We start from the raw sequence: 20,658 nt of genomic DNA on the forward strand, positions 1-20,658 counted from the left end.
TGTGGTTTATCCACAACCAGGAGTTATAAGGTTGGATGGGTTCTGGGAACTCATAGTGTGGTGTGTAGTGGAAGGGTAGGATCTTTTCTGTTAAACTAAAATTGTATGGCATTTATAAAGCATTTGCATACAAACTAGATATTCTGAAATAGCTATTATGAATTCTAAGATTCTATTGATGGTTGATCTGGAGAAAAACCCGATACTCTGATTGTTAGTTATCCGCAATTATTCTATGCATTATTATTTAGTATAATTTATTGACTGTTTGTATCACCCCTATCCCGTATCCGTCTTCAAAATAGGGTCTTGAGGTATTACTGAACAAAAGCACAACTCTGAACATTCACACAAGTTATATTCATATATGTAAACGAATGTCTAATTAATTGTTAATTATAAAATTAGTAATACATAATACATAAAAAAATACAAATCGTATAATGAACATTGTAATGATATTCGAATATCTAATAAACATCAATCATTTTAAGTCATATTTTTATATATGTATAAATTAAATCAAATAAAATCTAACACAAGGAATTTTAGAAATTAACTTATACTGCATTAATAATCCATGAATGGTCAAATAAATTTCAATAAATAAATAAAATTTATACACATTTTAATCATAATGAAATGGAACTATTGCGAACATCAATAATGATGCTAATCAAGCTTAGTTCACATACTAAAAGTATACTTAATCATTTATTTGTAGTTAACCATTTTATAACACAGTAGCGACTTTAATTGCACTCATTTTACATACCAAAATGTATATATACAACTAGTCTTTTTACCACCAATTTGGACATTTAAACATTACATATATTGGACATACCTTCTATATAAGTCCAAACCAAGGTCAATTATATACATAATCCTGGGCATTATAATCAACTGTATTCATTGTCTCATTTTAACAAAGCATATCAACCAACTTCACACACACACACATATATATATACCATAGCCGAATCAACTAATATACTTACGAACAGGTATATTTATTTGTACCATGTTTGATACATAAAATACTTAGAAATATAAATGCAAAAGCCAAATCATCAATCAATTTATTCAATACATAAATCTAGCATCACACCGAATGTACTTGTCAACCAAATTTAACTACTATTATCATCATAAGTCATATCCGAATCATTTTAACTAAGAGTTACACATCAACATGATTCATACCATATGTATATCATGTCCGACTCTTTCAAACCACATCCAAATCATCAAGCAACTTCAATCACATATCACATATACTTCTATCTATGAATAACTTTAGCCGAACCATTCGCATGCACATCCTAAGTCGTCAACCATTTTTAAAGTATTTAGTACCTAACACAAATATTATACATTCATAGCACATAACCTCAAGACTAAAATGAACATAAACCATACTTAGCATAACCAAATTCAAACATAAAAGATTAGCCATTTTCACATGGTATAGATTACACACAACAAAAATCAAACATTTCAAAACGTAATCCAACCTATATGTAACACCCCAAACCTGGCCCAAAAATTGTGACCGGATCCGACTTGCCACATCGAAGCGTTCAAAACATTTTATATTGTTGATCCAGAAAAACTTACTTAGTGTTTTAAAAGATAATTTCATTATAGGTTAAAGTGAATGGAAGCTGTGCACCAGGTAGGAAACCGGAAAAGAGGTGGTGAGTCCATCGGACTGCTTAAGTACCAAGCTCCCTTCGGATCCAATCCTAAACATGCATACCGCCATTGCCACACCTTAACGTCATGGATATTTCTAGGAAACCGATTTGATTATGTCATTTTTAGGAAAAGTGATTAATTTTGGAAAATACTTTCATTGCGGAAGCTTTGCTTGTTGTCGTGTTATTTTGAAATCAATTGTTGTTTTTTTTTTTTGAAAACGCGCCCTAAAGCTATCCAATTTCAATAGTTAAAATAACTAATACCTATCTTAGTAATACATATTAAAACTATCAAAAATAATTAAGCGGCCTTATTACATTTAAAAACCCAAAACTTCAAACATAAAAAAAGGATGTCCAGTTCACCAGAAGAAAATCAAACTTTCAGAACGGGTGGCCACTCCGAATTCCCTCACAGCTCCAAACCAACTATGGTTGGGGATTACTTGCGTGGATGAAAATAAAAAGGGTGAGTTTGGGGAAACTCAGTGTGTAAAATAACCCAACCATAGCCTATATCAGCTCAAACCACAGAAATAGAATAAGTTGGCCTTAGCCCAGAACAGAAATTCAGAATAAAGCCCATAGGCCCATAACAGAACAGAATAGATATTACATGTTTATGCAGAATCCCAACCATATCCAACCGTATACACCCCCGTACCAACCTTACACCGTGTGGGGAGACAACTCGACCCACCCAACCGCTACACACCATAGAATTTGCAGCATGGCTGCCAAAACAGATAATGTGACAGAGTCACTAGATACAGATAATCGTGGCAAAGCCACCAGAACAGATATATGTGGCAGAGCCACCAGATCAGATATTTGTGGCATAGCCACCAGGACGCTTCCTCCATAATATAACCCATGTCCCCATGCATCAGGAATAATATGTCCTGGCATACGTATACAGAAACAGAACATCATGCTTTTCAAAAAAAAATAACCCTAAGGGTATAACGGTAATTTTGCATACATAGGGGTGTTCAAGTAATTTCACTATTCTTAAGGTTTTCATACATAACATAGCCATTTACGTACGATTAGAAACACTTACTGTGTTTTCTTACCAACTTGGACCCGTTGGCCCATTATCCCGTTTTTGGCCCATTAAGCCCAAAAATATCGAAATGCACAGAATCGCGCACTCTGCAGTCTTATCACTTTAATTTACCATATACATCAAACTATTAATCTCATGAGCATTTACACACTCGCAAGATCTCAAAATACTGGCTTTTCGGCATTTCGGCTTTTTGGCTTGTGCCGATCTAGTCTATAAGAGGGTGTTAGTTACACACTTATTTGCGACGATATGCTGACGAGATCCACACACGAACCGCCTACAATTGGATTACTAACACGTTAATCTAACTATTCAAATACAAACTACGTATTAACCCCTTACAATATTCGGCCAACCACACCTACAGATCAGAGTAAGCTTATAAGAAATCAATAAGCAACTCATTAACAAATTTTTGTCAGTGTTTACCACATAATCATAATTTCACTGTAAGCTGTCTTCCTGAGAAACAGTCACTAAATCATTTATAAATAGAGCTACGAAACTCAAAATCAAGTGCCGTTAATTTTCCCTGAAAATAGACTCATATATCTTCTATCCATAAAATTTTCAGAATTTTTGGTATGGCCAATCAATACCAGATTTTTCTTAAAGTTTCCCATGTTTCACTGTTTGACTAATCTGACCACTCTTCATTACGAATCAAATTTCTCATTGTACAGAATTAAAAATATGTTCTCGTTTATTCCATTTGAAACTAGACTCATTAAGCTTTAATTACATAATTTATGCAACTTCTAACTCATCTCCCACAATTTATGGTGATTTTCCAAAGTCACATTACTGCTGCTGTCCCAAGCAGATTTATTACCAAATCACTCTTTCACACCTAACTTGCATGCTTGTTATTTAAACATGTATATCACCAATCAATCATCACATATCTATGATTTTACTTAAGTATAATCTCCATTTCATCATTTTAAAGCACAACATGTTAGCCGATTTTTCCCCTTAGCATCTAAGGCACATGCATGTTCATTTGTTTGGCTCAACTTCATCTATCTTTCATTTTTCATCAAAAGAATATGAAACAACAACCATTTCCTTCATTTTAATTCATGACTAAATGCTCACAACACAACTAAAAACCAAAATATGCTTCAAGAGTTAAGGTAGAATCAAGAAGAACTCATGAACATCAAGATAGAAGCAAACTACCATGAACTTACCTTCAATTTTCTTCCCCAAGTGACCGAACATTCAAGAGCTTTCTCCTCTCCTTTCTCTTCTCTAACTTTAGGCTATGATGAACAAAGGTGGACAAAACTTTGTTCTTTTCACCCTTTTCTTTTAATAAAATTTCATATTTCATCCATTTAATTCTTTAATACAAAAGACATGAAATGCCCATCATGGAACATTTACCTAAACCATTATCATGGAACATTTACCTAACCCATTATCATGGAATATTTACCTAATCCATTATCATGGAACATTTACCTAACCCATTATCAATTTGTACCATGAATTATGGATATCAAGTGCTCATATTGTCTACAACAACATGATGGCTGGCCACTTCATGTAAAATGGGAGGTTTGTCATGCAAATCCTCCTATTTTGCACTCCTATTTATTTGGCCACTTCAATTTAGCCTATAGCATTTTCAAACATTTTCACATAGGTCCTATTTCATAATTTCACCCCCTTTTTCTTATGGAACAAAAATTAACTAAAATTGCCGGGTTCTATCTTAAGCTTGGGCCTTCTAGAGGCCCACTAACATAATTAAACCTATGCCAACATTCACAGAATTCCCGAAAATTAGAGCGTTACATATATATGCCATAGGTCCGAATATTCATCTTATAAATATCGAAGACAGTTGATAGTGTGGTAAGCTTCTTTGACGATTTCCCGAGCTCTTAGCTTGAGTCCAAAATCTATAAAACAGAGATAATAAGAATATAAATACAGAGTAAGCTTTCAGAACTTAGTAAGTCATAAACAAATAAATGACTAATTGACATAATCAAATCATTTATGCTAAACCAAATTATACTATCATAGTTACTTTAAATCTTAAGCTTACAATCTCATGTATTTTATATGAAATTTCACATATAGATTATTTATGGCGAATGAGCATTTATACATTTAAACCAACTATAATTAAATTTTCTAGCCAAAATCTCTTTATCGTAACTTGTATTCATATACATCTATATACGTAAATTCATAAGTCAAAAGACAGCAATCACATACATATTTATAATATATACCGAATACACATACATATATATGAGCAAAATATCTTTTTCATACATAAAGGTTACCTTGACCGAATGCTCAAATAGTTAAATGAACAAATTATCATTAAATTTTAAAAGCCAAAGTCTCATTATATAACCAAATATGCCTCCACTCATATATACGAGCTCATAAACCAAGATACAACTTCACATATATACTCTTATTATATGGCCGAATATACAAGATCATATATACACATATTCAAGAATCATTTTAACGATACTCATATTTCTTGTTCATAAGGCCAAATACACTTCCTTTGTTCACATACATTTTTCATTTACATCACACACATTTTGTAACAAATATCAAATGACTTTCTTACCTTATTTCAAGTAGATAATAAGCTAATTCGTACCTGGTCAATCAACTCGTTTTACATATTCATTCACAACTTGTCATTGCCCAATGAACCATTCGGAAAATGATAGGACACTCGGATAATCACACATATCGTACAATGCCAACGTCCCAGACGTGGTCTTACATGTAGCCGCATATCGATGCCACTATCCCAGACGGGGTCTTACTCGCAAACACATATTGATGCCAACGTCCCAGACGTGGTCTTACACGTAATCACGTATCGATGCCAACGTCCCAGACGTGGTCTTACACATAATCACACATCGATGCCAACGTCCCAGACGTGGTCTTACACGTAATCACATATCGATATCACATATACACCCATGTATCAACTTTAACTTGGCCAAAATATACACATACACATATGTTCGTTAACAAAGTTATCATTCACTTCCAAGGTCACAATATCATCATATAGTTGAATATATATATACTCATGATTCACACTTTAATAACACATACATATATCATTTAGCCGAATATATATTTGCAATTAGTATATATATAATCAACACTTTAACATGTATAGTTCACGTCATCACTTCGAATACCAAAACTTATTCATTACTTTATCATCAAACATAAATTATTTTTCATTACTCAATTCCAATTCGTAATTCAATACAAATTATTACAATTATTTATAGGTCATCTATATTGAAATTTAACAACATCTATTTGCTTATAGACTTATCTCGGACGATGTAAAACGGAATGGGACAGCTAGTTGACAACTTTCGTTTTCCCCCGATCCAAATCTGATTTCTTCAGTTCTTGATCTAATCATATTCAAATTAAGCTCATTCAAACATATTTTCATTCAATTTAGTCCAAAAACACTTAAATAGGCAAAATACCATTTTACCCCTGACATTTTCATTTTTTACAATTTAGTCCCTATTGCACAAAACACAAAATATGCAAAATTTCCCTATACCCATGTTTGGCCGAATCTTACCCATTACCATACAAGTCCATATATTTCATTTATTTCACAATTTAATCCCTCAAATTATTATTATTGCAATTTAGTCTTAATTACTCAAAATCATCAAAAACTCCAATACAAAACATGTTAATCTAAAATATATCTTTCATATTTCATCATCAAACAATAAAAATCACAAGCTCTCAGCAATGGCATAACTCAAAGTATTGTTTACTAGTACTCGAAGCAAAAATCTCAAAAACATAAAAATTATCAAAAACCGAGTAAAAACGAACCTTAAATCATGCTTGGGAGGTGGCCGAACCTTGAACCCTTGTTCTTTTCTTTCTTTTTTTCATATTCGGTCATGTAAGAATAATATCCACTTTGATTTTTTAATTATATGTTTATATTATATACATTTTATTACCTAATTTACTTATTTAACCTTGGTATTTTAATATAAAATATTTATAATGGTTGTCCACAACCGTCCACCATTATAAATTATGGTTTAATTGCAACATAAAACCTCCATATTAAAAGAACAACAACTATTCAGCCCTTTCACACTTTACCACCCAATTTTCCTTTTACGCTATTAAGTCCTTTTATTTAATCGGACACTCAAACGACAAAATTAAATCACGAAAATTTCACACATGCTAATTCACACATAATAAACACAGAAAAAAATTTTAAATATTTTTCTGACTCGGATTCGTGGTCCCGAAACCACCATTCCGACTAGGGTCTATATCGGGCTGTTACACTATTTGCACTAGTTTTGCTTGTGATAGAACTCATACTGAGCTTCATAGCTCATTCCCTTTTAAATTTTCATCTTTTTAGATAACCTACCAGGTTAGGACGCGGATACGGCATTCGGAGGGGCTCAACTTGGATATGTTTTTCTATATAAATATTTTAGATTGATTACTTGATAATTTATTATTCAAATAATTTTTAGATTTATTTTTACCTGTGACCTGTGACATGAGACTTAGGTTTTGATTTTATTTAGCATGCATGATATTTAACTTAATTTAAGACATGGTTTTTAATTAATTAAGCATGAAATATTTTTTTAATAAAACTAATTTGAAAATCACTTTTCTACCACTAGATCGTAATTAAGAATCATGAATAATAAATAAATGAAAAATTAACAATTTTTTTAAAATAATCACTGTTACAAGAATAAGGTTAAAATTAATTGGATTTTGTTAACTCGCTAATTTTTCTAAAAATAGGCTAAGTTTTCTTCTAAGATAAGCAGATGTTTTAAAATGACTGATTTATAAACTTCGATCGTACTAAGACATTTCAATGGCTGATGTAATATCCCGAATTAAGGTCTAACGTCTAGACTGAGTTAAGGAAATTACGATACATCTTATGGAAAGGTAGTAATGAGCCCACTCCTCATTCACAAAGGCCTTATCCAATCGCTCAATAACTAAATAATGAGTCTCTCAACCCCACTCCCAACTAAACTGAGACCTAATAAAAGGCACTTAAAAAAGATGACAATCAGAAATACAATCCCAGAAGCCCTCATACCAAGAAAAGTTAATTTGCGCCTCCTTTTGTGCGCCTTTTTTTTTTTATCATTAATAGACAAAAGATTGTTAAAATCACCAAAGCACTTCCAAGGAAGAGAACTAAGAGAAGCTAAGTGTCTAAGCAACTCCCATGATACTCATTTCCTGCTCGAATCCAAATAGCCGTAAAACCGCGCAAGTCTCCACTGAAAGTCATCATCTGATGTAATACAAGTATTAATATAGTTTTGCGAAAACCTAAAAACATTAACATTAAGAAAAGAATTCCATAACATTGCTAAACCTCCACTCTAACCTAAAAGGCCCACACACATACAAGAATCAAAATGTAAAGCAATACATAATTCTTCAATTTTATTTGAATGAACAAGAGTCTTTAATAGAAATAAAATAATGGTTTTATTCATCAAACAAGCTCCCTAAGAGCAAACACTACATGGGGGTTACCCAGGCCCCGATGGTTCAAAGAAATATAATTCATGGCTTTCAGCGGGCCTCATCTACGAGATTGACCGATACATTTAACTAGGTTAAACTTGCACTACTCGAGTCAGTAGCATTTTAAGCTGCAACACCTATCCCATGACTAAGACTGGTCAAAATCAATTCTTACCTGTGCTATTTTTTCTTACATTCTACTTCCATAATCACATCCTTATTAGTTTGCCATTAATAGCAATGGGCACGCCCTCTTACCTATTAGAAACCAGTAACCCAATAGTAGATACGGCCTGGTCAACAGGACGTATATAATATGTTCATCCTTGGTAAAAAAAAAAAGTTAGTTTCTTGGGATATTTAATGCACTGATTTGGAAGGCTTGAATTACTCCCTTCACCAATTAAATGCCTTATAACACCGAAAAATATGAATTTTTGATTTGTTTGATTATGTCATTAATAAGCGTTTAATTCAATGGTTAAGTGATTTGTGTGTGTTTGAGGTCTTGGGTTCATGTCTTACTTTTGGAAATTTTGTTATATTTTTTCCTAATCTTATCCTTAATTGTTTGGCTTATATTATATTTTCGGTCAATTTATGTTAGAATAAGCTTGTTGGTTCAAGTGGTAAGGTGTTAGCTTGCCTTAAGATCTTGTGTTTGAATCATTGCGTGAGTAAATGGCAATAATTTTTGCTTCTGTGTGTGCATGCCGGTTGTGTAATAGAGGTTTGGTGGAATTAAAATTATGTGGTGGTTAGATGAAGATTAGTGTGTAAGATTTTGTGGGATTTGTTTGTTAACGAGGGTAGTGGGGAGTTTAGATCATTTTTTTAAATTTAAATTTAAATTTGTTTTGTTTCCTAAAAATCTTTTCTTTTCCTCACATTATTTTTCTTTTTCTCTGCAAATTCCCCTTTGACGTTTTTCTTTTCGTTCCTTTCCCTTTCGCTTCTTTCTTGGATTTTGTCCACAAGTTGTTCGTTTGAATCACTACGGTTTGGATTTCCTTTATTTCTCCGTTCGGCTTGGTAAGTAGGGCTTTGCTCATTTTTAATTTCTTGATTTTGTAAGTTTGTTTGGTTTAGGGGTTTTTGGAGTGGCAAAGTTGTGATGTGGTTTGGGAATTTGTTTTCTATGGATGTATTATTTAGGAGAAGATCGAGAATCATTGGGTTTTCCTCCAACAATTTAACTGTGTGTTTGGCTGTTATTCATTCTGCGGTAAGGAGTTATTACATTTCTAAATTTATTTAAATGGTTCGTTAGTTTTGTTCTAGGAAGTAATTGAGAGTGTGTTTTTTTAATTCACTCATGTATGTCATTAATTTGGATTCTAATGGATGCATGTAGGTTCAAAAAGTCTTGTGGGTGTTTGCATATTAGAGTTAGTCAAGGTGTGTAACGAGAAACCCAAAAAATAGTGAACAGTGAAAGAAAAAATTGGGCACTATCGATGCCGTACGACCATGTGCTAGGTCATGTGGTAGGCCGTGTGACAAACCGTATGCTGGGCCATGTGCGAGTCTCTAGCGCCGATCCTGTAAGGTGTTAAATGTGCATGATTATTCGAATGGTGTCCGGCTAAGTCCCAAGGCTTTTGTGCTAAGTTACTAAATCCGGCTAATTCGAAGGCAATTGTGCGAATCACTATAACCGGGCTATGTCCCGAGGACAATCGAGCGAGTCGCTATATCCGTTAAATCCAGAAGGTCGTGGTTGAAATGAGCAATCTTGCTGTAAAAATTTCAGTTAATACGCTTGCAAAAACTCCAGCAATGAGGTATGTTCGTATGTCTTGAATGAATTAAATGTTCGTGTGTGGAAGTTGAATATTGAGATACGATGGAGTTATAAAGGATATTTATTGGGATGTTTGAGTATGTGTGTATTTTCACCAGAGTTACTGACTTATACATGGATGAAAATGTGGGTTACAAATATGTGGGTTGATGATGTGAATTATACATGTTAGTATGTGCTTGATATGTGTTTGAAATGCAATTGTGAATTAAATTAAGTGATTATTGCTTATGAAATCAAGGAAATGAGACATATGTGCATACTTGTAGAAATGTTTATGTATTTGTTTTGAGATAAGAAAATGATAGATCGATGTGAAATCAATAATAAATTACAATTGCTATCGAGGAGCTAATGTTTATATGAATATAATTCAATAAGAGGACGTTATTCTAAACTATGATCGGTAGAAATTTTCGGGACTAAAATTTCTTAAGTGGGGAGAGTTGTGACAGCCCTAAAGTGACCCTAGTCGGAAGCGGTTTCGGGACCGCTAAACCGAGTCACCAAATTATTTGGATGTGATATTTATGGTCTAAAATATGTGAATATGAATGTGCAAAAATTTTAAGCTTCGATTTAGTAAATTGCATGTGAATTTAGTCAAAAGGACTTGTGTGACACTTTTGAAATGTGATAGGCTAATCTACAAGGATCTAATAGTGCATGTAGTCAAAAGGGAGGACTTGCATGTCAATTTTCCCCCCCTAACTAGTAGTGGCCGACCATGAGCATGAGGATGGACAAAATGTTATGGGGTGAAACATGTTGGAAACATGTTGTGTTAGTGGGTTATGGGAGAAAGAAAAGAATAAAGGGTTTGCAATAAAGAATTGAATGGGAAGGGTGATGAGAAAAAAAAAAGTTGTCTCATCCATGTTCTTTCGCCCCCCCTTTAGCCGTGACTTGAGAAAGAAAGAAAAGAAGAAGTTGGTTCTTCTTGGCCGTGAATTGAAGGAGGAAGAAGAGGGGAAGTTCGGCCAAGGTGATTCTTGGGATTAAGGTATGTTAATGCTCTTTCATTGAAAATCTTTGTATATTTGGAGTGGTCATCAAGTATAGAAGCTAGCTCATGGCAAATGTTTTTATAAATTTATGAAGATGACATTCGGTCATGGATAGTTGTACTTTTTAGTTGTTTTTGATGCTTTAGTGTATTGAAGGTTGATTATAGATAAGTTGAGCTTGGTAAAAAATTGAATAGATGTGGCTTAATTGCTTAATGACAATCGGCTATGTTGAAGTGAAAATGTTTTGCAAATTGGTTATGGACATTCGGTTAAGGGAGAGTATTTGTGTTAGAAATCAAGATTGGATAGTGAGTTAGGCATGTGATCTTTGTGTTCGATTATTGAATGGAAAACTAAAGGGATGAGGTTACATGTTGAGCTTGTATTGAATAATACAAATGAATTGCTAATGTGAGATGTTATGTATTAATATGTGAATTAAGTGATAATTGATAATCAACTAAGTAGCTACATGGCATTTAGATATATATTATAGTAGCTGATTTTGGATTTGATTCTTATTGTGAATTAGTAGTTGATATGGAGATTAGACCGAATGAAATTTAAAATGTTAAAGAAATTATTTCGGCTAAGTGCTAACCTTGTTTATATTAGCCGAATGTGTAAATGTATACCATGAAGTGGTTTAGCTTAAAGTGAATCAAGGTTCTTGGAAGGTGAATTGCCGGGGATGGTTTAAGAAATGAATCTAATTTTGTTATGTATGTGATGACATTGTCGAATGTAAATTGAGTTGTTAAATTGGTTGATTTAGTTCACGAGCTCAAGGAATCAATCTTGCATAGCGGGAAGGCGAATATAATTGAATAGCCGTTTTGAAATTGATCAACAGTATCCGAGGTAAGTTCTCAAGTGTTTGAACTTTACTTTAGTATACTTAAAGATTGTATAAACTTAGTAGCGAGAATGATGAATTTATATAGTTTAAGTGCCGAACTAGTCTTGACAGATTTGAGTTACTGCAGTGTTGTAACTTTGAAAATACACCAAAAATTGTAGAAGGCGAGTTCGAAGTTGAATAAAATATGAAAATGAAGCTTATTGAATCTAGTGTCTTATAAAAGAAACTATGTAAGCAAAGGAATTTCCTATAAAGGTATATTTAAGGTTTTGTGAGACAATGTCGGATTGACTCCGAAATTCCCTGATTTGTTTTTGGAAAATCATTATAATTTGTACAAAAATGGTTATAAGATAATATTTATATGCTTAGACTCCTTAACGAGTCTAATTTCAAATGGAATCAAATAGAACACATTATGAATTCTGTACAATGAAAAATTTGATTCGTAGTGAAGAGTGGTCAGATTAGTCAACAGTGAAACAGGGAAACTTTAAGAAAAATCTGGTATTGATTGGCCAAACCAAAATTCTGAAAATTTAATGGATGGAAGATATGTGAGTCTATATTCAGGGAAAATTAACGGCAATTGATTTTGAGTTTTGTAGCTCCAGTTATAAACAATTTAGTGACTGTTGCTCAGGAAAACTGCATGTAGTGAATATGTGATTTTGTTGTAAACTTTGATGAAACTATTTGAGTTGCTTATAAGCTATTGCTGAAATTGATGCACAAGAAAAATATGAAATATGTATGAGATGTATATATGTGATAAGGCCTAATGGCCGATGTGATGAATGTGAAAGTGTGTATATGTGTGATAAGGCCTAATGGCCGATGTGATGAATGTGAAAGTGTGTATATGTGTGATAAGGCCTAATAGCCGATGTGATGAATGTGAAAGTGTGTATATATGTGATAAGGCCTAATGGCCGACGTGATGAATGTGAAAGTGTATATATATATGTGGCAAAGCCGAATGGCTAATGTGAATGTTGAAACATGTGATTAAGTGTACATGAAACTTGAAATATGTTCCGGTGAGACCCGATGACTACGTGTGGAGATTATGTCCGGCTACGACCCGATGACTACGTGTGGAGATTATGTCCGGGTAAGACTTCGCAATAAGAATTGCTTATAAATATACGCAATGCGAAAGGTTAAACAGGTATGTACTCCAAGTTTATATGTGAGCTTGATTTGAACTAAATCATAAGGTAGTTATGTGATGCATACGAGAGCAATCCATGAGACTATTCCTATGAGTATGTGACATCGGATCAGTGTGAGAGGTTATGTGAAATCATACAATATATCTATGTCCCATGAGCTCACTTTTATGTGAAAGTTTATCTGCCTATTGTATATGATGAGATGTGCATATTCGGTAAAGGGATGGTATGCCCGAAGGAAGAGTGAGATAAAAATACGAATAACTATGTTATAATTTGATTGTTATCTGTTGACACTGCTTGAAACTTATTAAGCATTGAAATGCTTACTCCGTTTACTTTGTTTTCTCTGTTTTATAGATCTCATTTGGAAGCTACAGGCTCGGGGATCGTCAGCAACTAGTCACACTATCACTATCCACTGTTTGGTACTGCTATGTTTTGGAATATCTTATGGCATGTATAGAATAGACTAGTAGTGAGAGGATATTTGGTCATGTACCCATGGATTTTGTGTAAATTTGGATAGCCATGCGAAAATGGCTTATATACGTTTTTAGCATAGTACTATAATCGTGTTGTATGTTGATCATTAAGAAGTATGGAAGTGTTTGGAAACGATTAGCCATTGGAATGGTTAATCATGATCATGATTTGTGCTGTGTATGCAAAAAGGACTAATGGAATCATGGAAACTATGAAATAGGTAAAGTCTACCTCAAAGGCGGATGCTGTCAGCAGCAGTGACGTGGATATGAAAACTCACTAAAAATAGTAGGAATGGAATTAAACAGTGAATAAATTATGTAAGTGAACCTTGACGAGTCTATTTTCATAGGAGAGTAACGAAACGATCATATGAACAGTATGTTAAGAGATATTTAAGTTTTAGTGAGACAGGGCCAGAACGGTTTCTGGAGTCCTTGTTCCGACTTTGGAAATTCATTGTAAATTAACCATAGATAATTAGGTGCCATGCCATATATGTATAGATTCCTCTTTGAGTCTAGTTTCTATAGAAACAAATGGCATCAATATTGAAGCCCTGTACAGGGAGATATCCAATTCGTAATGCATGAAGTCAGTGTAGTCGAACCCTGGAATAGGGGAGACTTTAACTAATAAACTGTACTAATTGGCTTGACCAAAAATTCTAGAAAAAATCTGTAGATGGATATATGAGTCTAGTTTCAGGGAAAAATTACGAATCTGATTTTCGAGTTGTGGAACTCAAGTTATGACTTTTAAGGTGACAAGGACGCAGATTAGCGACCGTCTGGAAAATATTAAAATGGACTGTGAAAATGAATGGTTTAAGCCGTTAACCCTCGTGTCCGACTCCGCAGCGGTCTCTGCACGGGTGTTACAATTTATTGGTATCGAGCTACGGTTTAGTCGATTCTAGGACTAAGTAGCACGCGTGAGTCTATTTATACATGCCATAAAGTGATAAAACGATAGTGTGATGATTTTTGACTATTAAAATGTGGTTGTTGTATTGTAATGAATCTTGATCCCGATCGAAATGTAGCAAGCTTCGACTATGGGAATTTGCGATATAATTTCACTTAGATATGCCTAGATTATTGAGTTGATCAGTGCACGATCATGTACTCGTATTTGAATTTCAATTTGGATTGAATTAAGGGTATAAGTGATGCAATTTTGAAAGAGTGTTATGACTATAAATGTGATTTTTGTATATGGCTATGGAACCGGAAGTTGAATGGTCGATAAGTATGTTGTGTTGTATTCAAGTAATATAAATGATATACTAATGTGTATTGCTATATGTGTATATGTACATGAGAATTGAGAGTGATGTATCCGGCTAAGTTCAAGAGCATTCGTGCTAGTGATGTATCCGGACTAAGTTCCGAAGAGCATTCGTGCTAGTGATGTATCCGGACTAAGTTTCGAGGAGCATTCGTGCTAGTGATGTATCCGGACTAAGTTCCGAGGAGCATTCGTGCTAGTGATGTATCCGGACTAAGTTCCGAGGAGCATTCGTGCTAGTGATGTATCCGGACTAAGTTCCGAAGAGCATTCGTGCTAGTGATGTATCCGGGCTAGGTCCCGAAGAGCAATCGCGCTGGTGACGTGTATTCGCCTCCGTGCCTAGTAGGCTTCGTATCAAGAAATTGAGCAAAGTTTAAGTGTTCATTATTATACTAATTCAAATTTATATGAGACGATATGTTTAAAAGTGTACATACGTGATGTTTATAGACTTGGGTAAGTCATTTCAATGTGTAATAACAAATGAATAAGAGCACTATGTGTGTGAATGATTAGAGGCACTGCGTGTGTAAATCCTTTAACCGAGCACTATGAGTGCGAGATCGGTCATGGGCACTAAGTGTGTGAAGTGGAATTCATGTAAGACCTCGTCTGGGACGAAGGCATTGATTTGAGATAATGTGTAAGACCATGCAGGACATGGCGTCGGCTCGAGATGTGAGAATATGTAAGACCATATCTAGGATATGGCATTGTAAGAGCTATATGTGCTTGAATTAGTTGAGCCCTTGCAAGTAAGTATTCGCCAGGTTGATAAACGAGCTACCGCCTTTGGCTAAGTTGATCTTTTGTGTATGAACATAAGGGTTGGTAAGGTGAAGTAAGTTCTTGAGTAATAGAGCTTAAATTATGATTTGATTAGATCATGTCTCAAGTAAATCAAATCATGCTCTTTGTGTGTGAATATTGAACCGAAATGTGCAAGAGTGATAAGTGTATTGTATTTGAGTTTTGCTAATGAAAATGAAATACTGAATGTGTCATAATTTAGTGTTAAATGTGCATGATTATTCGAATGGTGTCCGGCTAAGTCCCAAGGCTTTTGTGCTAAGTTACTAAATCCGGCTAATTCGAAGGCAATTGTGCGAATCACTATAACCGGCTATGTCCCGAGGACAATCGAGCGAGTCGCTATATCCGGTTAAATCCAAAGGTACGTGGTTCGGAAATGAGCAATCTTGCTGTAAAAATTTCAGTTAATACGCTTGCAAAAACTCCAGCAATGAGGTATGTTCGTATGTCTTGAATGAATTAAATGTTCGGTGTGTGGAAGTTGAATATTGAGATACGATGGAGTTATAAAGGATATTTATTGGGATGTTTGAGTATGTGTGTATTTTCGACCGTGTTACTGACTTATACATGGATGAAAATGTGGGTTACAAATATGTGGGTTGATGATGTGAATTATACATGTTAGTATGTGCTTGATATGTGTTTGAAATGCAATTGTGAATTAAATTAAGTGATTATTGCTTATGAAATCAAGGAAATGAGACATATGTGCATACTTGTAGAAATGTTTATGTATTTGTTTTGAGATAAGAAAATGATAGATCGATGTGAAATCAATAATAAATTACAATTGCTATCGAGGAGCTAATGTTTATATGAATATAATTCAATAAGAGGACGTTATTCTAAACTATGATCGGTAGAAATTTTCGGGACGAAAATTTCTTAAGTGGGGGAGAGTTGTGACAGCCCTAAAGTGACCCTAGTCGGAAAGCGGTTTCGGGACCGCTAAACCGAGTCACCAAATTATTTGGATGTGATATTTATGGTCTAAAATATGTGAATATGAATGTGCAAAAATTTTAAGCTTGATTTAGTAAATTGCATGTGAATTTAGTCAAAAGGACTTGTGTGACACTTTTGAAATGTGATAGGCTAATCTACAAGGATCTAATAGTGCATGTAGTCAAAAGGGAGGACTTGCATGTCAATTTTCCCCCCCTAACTAGTAGTGGCCGACCATGAGCATGAGGATGGACAAAATGTTATGGGGTGAAACATGTTGGAAACATGTTGTGTTAGTGGGTTATGGGAGAAAGAAAAGAATAAAGGGTTTGCAATAAAGAATTGAATGGGAAGGGTGATGAGAAAAAAAAAAAGTTGTCTCATCCATGTTCTTTCGCCCCCCCTTTAGCCGTGACTTGAGAAAGAAAGAAAAGAAGAAGTTGGTTCTTCTTGGCCGTGAATTGAAGGAGGAAGAAGAGGGGAAGTTCGGCCAAGGTGATTCTTGGGATTAAGGTATGTTAATGCTCTTTCATTGAAAATCTTTGTATATTTGGAGTGGTCATCAAGTATAGAAGCTAGCTCATGGCAAATGTTTTTGTAAATTTATGAAGATGACATTCGGTCATGGATAGTTGTACTTTTTAGTTGTTTTTGATGCTTTAGTGTATTGAAGGTTGATTATAGATAAGTTGAGCTTGGTAAAAATTGAATAGATGTGGCTTAATTGCTTAATGACAATCGGCTATGTTGAAGTGAAAATGTTTTGCAAATTGGTTATGGACATTCGGTTAAGGGAGAGTATTTGTGTTAGAAATCAAGATTGGATAGTGAGTTAGGCATGTGATCTTTGTGTTCGATTATTGAATGGAAAACTAAAGGGATGAGGTTACATGTTGAGCTTGTATTCGAATAATACAAATGAATTGCTAATGTGAGATGTTATGTATTAATATGTGAATTAAGTGATAATTGATAATCAACTAAGTAGCTACATGGCATTTAGATATATATTATAGTAGCTGATTTTGGATTTGATTCTTATTGTGAATTAGTAGTTGATATGGAGATTAGACCGAATGAAATTTAAAATGTTAAAGAAATTATTTCGCTAAGTGCTAACCTTGTTTATATTAGCGAATGTGTAAATGTATACCATGAAGTGGTTTAGCTTAAAGTGAATCAAGGTTCTTGGAAGGTGAATTGCCGGGATGGTTTAAGAAATGAATCTAATTTTGTTATGTATGTGATGACATTGCGAATGTAAATTGAGTTGTTAAATTGGTTGATTTAGTTCACGAGCTCAAGGAATCAATCTTGCATAGCGGGAAGGCGAATATAATTGAATAGCCGTTTTGAAATTGATCAACAGTATCCGAGGTAAGTTCTCAAGTGTTTGAACTTTACTTTAGTATACTTAAAGATTGTATAAACTTAGTAGCGAGAATGATGAATTTATATAGTTTAAGTGCCGAACTAGTCTTGACAGATTTGAGTTACTGCAGTGTTGTAACTTTGAAAATACACCAAAAATTGTAGAAGGCGAGTTCAAGTTGAATAAAATATGAAAATGAAGCTTATTGAATCTAGTGTCTTATAAAAGAAACTATGTAAGCAAAGGAATTTCCTATAAAGGTATATTTAAGGTTTTGTGAGACAATGTCGGATTGACTCCGAAATTCCCTGATTTGTTTTTGGAAAATCATTATAATTTGTACAAAAATGGTTATAAGATAAGATTTATATGCTTAGACTCCTTAACGAGTCTAATTTCAAATGGAATCAAATAGAACACATTATGAATTCTGTACAATGAAAAATTTGATTCGTAGTGAAGAGTGGTCAGATTAGTCAACAGTGAAACAGGGGAAACTTTAAGAAAAATCTGGTATTGATTGGCCAAACCAAAAATTCTGAAAATTTAATGGATGGAAGATATGTGAGTCTATATTCAGGGAAAATTAACGGCAATTGATTTTGAGTTTTGTAGCTCCAGTTATAAACAATTTAGTGACTGTTGCTCAGGAAAACTGCATGTAGTGAATATGTGATTTTGTTGTAAACTTTGATGAAACTATTTGAGTTGCTTATAAGCTATTGCTGAAATTGATGCACAAGAAAAATATGAAATATGTATGAGATGTATATATGTGATAAGGCCTAATGGCCGATGTGATGAATGTGAAAGTGTGTATATGTGTGATAAGGCCTAATGGCCGATGTGATGAATGTGAAAGTGTGTATATGTGTGATAAGGCCTAATAGCCGATGTGATGAATGTGAAAGTGTGTATATATGTGATAAGGCCTAATGGCCGACGTGATGAATGTGAAAGTGTATATATATATGTGGCAAAGCCGAATGGCTAATGTGAATGTTGAAACATGTGATTAAGTGTACATGAAACTTGAAATATGTTCCGGTGAGACCCGATGACTACGTGTGGAGATTATGTCCGGCACGACCCGATGACTACGTGTGGAGATTATGTCCGGGTAAGACTTCGCAATAAGAATTGCTTATAAATATACGCAATGCGAAAGGTTAAACAGGTATGTACTCCAAGTTTATATGTGAGCTTGATTTGAACTAAATCATAAGGTAGTTATGTGATGCATACGAGAGCAATCCATGAGACTATTCCTATGAGTATGTGACATCGGATCGGTGTGAGAGGTTATGTGAAATCATACAATATATCTATGTCCCATGAGCTCACTTTTATGTGAAAGTTTATCGCCTATTGTATATGATGAGATGTGCATATTCGGTAAAGGGATGGTATGCCCGAAGGAAGAGTGAGATAAAAATACGAATAACTATGTTATAATTTGATTGTTATCTGTTGACACCGCTTGAAACTTATTAAGCATTGAAATGCTTACTCCGCTTACTTTGTTTTCTCTGTTTTATAGATCTCATTTGGAAGCTACAGGCTCGGGGATCGTCAAAGAACTAGTCACACTATCACTATCCACCGTTTGGTACTGCTATGTTTTGGAATATCTTATGGCATGTATAGAATAGACTAGTAGTGAGAGGATATTTGGTCATGTACCCATGGATTTTGTGTAAATTTGGATAGCCATGCGAAAATGGCTTATATACGTTTTAGCATAGTACTATAATCGTGTTGTATGTTGATCATTAAGAAGTATGGAAGTGTTTGGAAACGATTAGCCATTGGAATGGTTAATCATGATCATGATTTGTGCTGTGTATGCAAAAAGGACTAATGGAATCATGGAAACTATGAAATAGGTAAAGTCTACCTCAAAGGCGGATGCTGTCAGCTGCAGTGACGTGGATATGAAAACTCACTAAAAATAGTAGGAATGGAATTAAACAGTGAATAAATTATGTAAGTGAACCTTGACGAGTCTATTTTCATAGGAGAGTAACGAAACGATCATATGAACAGTATGTTAAGAGATATTTAAGTTTTAGTGAGACAGGGCCAGAACGGTTTCTGGAGTCCTTGTTCCGACTTTGGAAATTCATTGTAAATTAACCATAGATAATTAGGTGCCATGCCATATATGTATAGATTCCTCTTTGAGTCTAGTTTCTATAGAAACAAATGGCATCAATATTGAAGCCCTGTACAGGGAGATATCCAATTCGTAATGCATGAAGTCGGTGTAGTCGAACCACGGAATAGGGAGACTTTAACTAATAAACTGTACTAATTGGCTTGACCAAAAATTCTAGAAAAAATCTGTAGATGGATATATGAGTCTAGTTTCAGGAAAAATTACGAATCTGATTTTCGAGTTGTGGAACTCAAGTTATGACTTTTAAGGTGACAGTGGACGCAGTTAGCTACCGTCTGGAAAATATTAAAATGGATCGTGAAAATGAATGGTTTAAGCCGTTAACCCTCGTGTCCGACTCGTGCAGCGGTCTCTGCACGGG

At 34.3% G+C, this 20,658-nt stretch overlaps 1 long non-coding RNA gene across 1 annotated transcript; it reads left to right on the top strand.

Annotated features, from left to right (window-relative positions):
• Positions 1-11,004: 11,004 nt before the first annotated feature.
• Positions 11,005-13,824, top strand: LOC128290312 (uncharacterized). Its single transcript, XR_008280052.1, has 2 exons — positions 11,005-11,162; positions 13,567-13,824. It is a non-coding gene; the product is annotated as an uncharacterized LOC128290312 (long non-coding RNA).
• The last annotated feature ends 6,834 nt before the right edge of the window (positions 13,825-20,658 follow it).

Source organism: Gossypium arboreum, chromosome 3 (genome assembly GCF_025698485.1).
Source record: "Gossypium arboreum isolate Shixiya-1 chromosome 3, ASM2569848v2, whole genome shotgun sequence".
Lineage (NCBI taxonomy): Eukaryota > Viridiplantae > Streptophyta > Magnoliopsida > Malvales > Malvaceae > Gossypium > Gossypium arboreum.